The 3,574-nt window shown below is 42.5% G+C and overlaps 1 long non-coding RNA gene across 2 annotated transcripts; it reads left to right on the forward strand.

Moving 5' to 3' along the window:
* The first annotated feature begins 270 nt into the window (after positions 1-270).
* Positions 271-2,845, forward strand: LOC104952053 (uncharacterized). 2 transcript variants are annotated; one of them, XR_799087.1, is made up of 5 exons: positions 271-482; positions 760-907; positions 1,848-1,930; positions 2,134-2,210; positions 2,558-2,845. It is a non-coding gene; the product is annotated as an uncharacterized lncRNA (long non-coding RNA). The 2 variants fall into 2 exon arrangements; XR_799086.1 differs by lacking the exon at positions 271-482 and having other exon boundaries at positions 563-907.
* The last annotated feature ends 729 nt before the right edge of the window (positions 2,846-3,574 follow it).

A 3,574-nucleotide genomic window follows, 5' to 3' on the forward strand; every position in this document is an offset into this window, starting at 1 on the left:
ATCCTCAGAAATAATAACAAGCTTATATAACTCCTGGAGATTATACAACGCTGCGTTGTGTAACCTGCCAGAGAAAGGTTTCCTCTCAGCTCTGAAGTTCCCCTTAACTGAAAATTGTGTGTGTGTGTGTGTGTGTGTGTGTGTGTGTGTGTGTGTGTGTGTGTGTGTGTGTGTGTGTGTGTGTGTGTGTGTGGCTGGCGAGTGCTCTGCTTTCAATGTGTTTTAATGTTTGAATTGACTCTTTATAATAATAATCCATCGGAAGTAATATATGTTTTGAATTTTGTGTAGATTAAATGAACTTTGACTCTTCTTGTTCAGTTCTTGGATTTTAAGGAAACACAAAATAAGAAAACGTTCACTCCCCCCATTCAGGACTTACGGGGGTTGGGGTTGTATTGCAGCGCGACCACAAACTAAAACAAATTGAAGTTCCACAGTGTTCTCCTGTCCTGCAACTCAGCCGGGCATTGACTATTAATGTAAGTTCAATTATATACGCCTTCTTATTTTGGTGCCAAAACTATTCAAATGTGAATAATACATTTGGTCTTAAGTGTAATATTTGTATCTTTCTCAAAATAACTAACTGAAAGGAAGGAGGGCTACCATCAATAACACATCACTGTAACTCCTGATTCCTACCATTTGAAGGGTTTTGTAAATAAAATAAAACGGTACGTCAAAGAGAAACCAGGTGACTATGGAAACTATTTAATGTGTTCCTCCTGTCCCCCTTCCACACCTCTGTCTCCACAGCAAGTACCAGTCGGTGAACGTCAGCACCAATCTGTATGTGATCAGTCAGCCGTGGCTCTACACTTTGGCCTGGTGTTCCGGAGCTCAGTCTGTAACCACCAACTCCATCCACATCCTGTCCAGCATCAACAAGCCGCTCTTCCTCATGGTGAGCGCTTTATTAGACATTATCATCCTGCTGTCCTGAGAAAGCTTCATGTCATATTCCTAAAGGCTGTTTGGCAGCATGAAGCTTTGATCTACAACATGGCTGTACCAAACTACTGTATGTCCTAGCTGTCTCCACAGTCATTGGCTTGTATCATTTCCTTTAAATATCACCAAACAGGATTTTGTTTTGCAATTCCAAGAAGTCAGGGAATTCCCCAAAATATGATCAATATTGATGCAGCAAAGGCAGACTTTGACTAGTATGAGAGTGTGTCGGCCTTCTTTGCCTTTATCATAAAGAGAGGGCAGACGGATGGGAGACTGACATGCAGCATTCTACACAGACATCAAAACATAAACTACTCTGAGAAAATACAAGTTTGATTTCAGTGCAGCTGAAATAGAAACATAGATAAGACCATTTGGAAAACCTTAGTATAATGATTATTTCATGTGATGAAACCTTTTTTTTTATAAATTGTAAACTGTACATACAGAAGTAGACTACACATTGTTGAAAAAAACAGGCCTACTTTTGCAGCCTTTTCACATGCTGATTGTTTGCTACCAGATGTAGTCTAAACTGTAAGAGGACATTCGTCCTCTTCTTCTGTCCCTGGACTGCCTCTAACTTCCCTCAGATTTAGGAGCTGCTTACAGCCTGTGGAGGGTTGGAAAAAAGTCCTTGTGCATTTATATTTTAGACATCTAGAATGTGCTGTGGCTCTCAGAGAGTAGTCAGTAGGTTAGAAGCTCTGCAGCAGGTAGCGTGGTGTTTGAAGGTTGTTCAGTCTGTAATCTTTTGGTATCACTGACATTCTCTCACCACCTACATCTCTAACTTTTTTATACAAGTACCTAAGCCCCAGACTTTGTGTTCAATCAAATAAATAATGATGTTCACTGTTCCATTATCAACCTTCTCTCCGACTCTCCAGACTCAAGAGGAATACAATTTGATGTGGATTCTGACTGATGCTATGTCTGCCCTGCTCATCATAGCAGTTTTCATATTCCATTGGTGCGTACAGACGCACACACACTCACACACATTATAATGATCATCTGTAAAGGTAAACAAAGAGAGGGGACAAGTAGCAAATAGAGAAATATTTTTTAGAGACATTGATATTCCATTAAGAGGTGTGTGTGTGTGTGTGTGTGTGTGTGTGTGTGTGTGTGTGTGTGTGTGTGTGTGTGTGTGTGTGTGTGTGTGTGTGACAGGTGGAGAGAGAGAGGCCTGCCCTGGTCCGGCAGCCGACAGACACATGAGAATGGAACGTACAGCAAGTTCAGGACAGGTGTGTGTTTCTCTTTACAGTGTCACTGTGGATTCATGTAATACCCCTTTTCAGGATACACTCAGTTTACTCAATACCAGTATCATTAATAGCAGTCACTATCAGTTTCATTCCTGCTGATCAGTACAGAGTGAGGCTTTGATGGAGCAGATCGTCTTCATTAAAAGAGGCAATCTGGTCATCTAAGCTAATCAGCAACACTCCCAGAGTGTAAGCGGATTAAAAACAAACATGGCCCCCAGCCCCCCGTTCCATCTGTACTGCACACAGGGATGAAGCTGGTACATGTGATGGACCAGCAGAGACATTATTTTATGATTCAATCCTTGCATGCATGTGTGTTTTAGACTCCTCAGAGGTCATCTGTTTTCGCTGGAGCCCCCTCCACTCTGACCCCCCTGCTGGAGCCCTGGTCTCCCTCCCTTTGGTCTTCAACCCATGACCCCCTGCATGACCCCCTGCATGGCGCCTCAGGGGAACCTTGTATGAACTCTGAACTTTGTCTGAACTGTACAAGCTGCTACTCTTACTGTAGGAGAGTAGCACCCTCTCTGAAGCCCACACAGAGACCTGTGGGATTTAAACAACTGAGAGGATCAAGAACTACAGAAACTGTTGTAGAAAAACCCTCCATTACTGTGAGAACCTACAGTCTGCCCCTTTCATCTCAGCATGGGTCCATACAGTAGATGTAGTCCGTCCTCCTCATGCTTCACATGAATGTCTTCTTGTTGGCATCTCTTGTGTTTCACCACCTGCTTGTTTACTCCCCCCCTCATTTATGTTTCTTGTGCACCCTTTCCTCTCTCCATTCATAGAGAGGCGAAGTCCCTCCCTTTCCAGTGGACCTCCATGGGACCTTATTTCGGAAAAATCATGTATTGAAGTCAATGGCGAGAGAAAAGTTATCTTTCGATCCCGTTTGAATTGTGCCATGAATTACACATATGATGTTTGTCAATTTAAAAGATAATTTTGCAAGTCAAAAAAAAATGATCGCTGGATAACATTAATGTTGGCAAGGACAAGGTACACAGAAAACTAGTTGCTAAAACAAAACACGAGTGTACCTTGTTAGCTAATGTTAGCTAGCTGACATTAACGTTGCACATTACACTCGTTTAACAGTCACAGACACCTTGTACAGCCGGTCCCGCATGCTGGCTCTTACGGAACCGACTATCCCTTTTGTGTAATAGGAGCTCTCAACATGCCCAGACGTTTAATGATTTCCATCTCCTTTAATACTTTTCACCTCATTCTGGTCTTGGTGACGTGTGTTGTGCGAGACCAGAGATGTAGTTCATGGAGCGGTTTCACACACAAATAAGTGTTACTTCACAGTTTTACGACAAACTGTGACT

This window comes from Notothenia coriiceps, unplaced genomic scaffold (assembly GCF_000735185.1).
Source record: "Notothenia coriiceps isolate Sejong01 unplaced genomic scaffold, NC01 NC01_scaffold00019457, whole genome shotgun sequence".
NCBI lineage: Eukaryota > Metazoa > Chordata > Actinopteri > Perciformes > Nototheniidae > Notothenia > Notothenia coriiceps.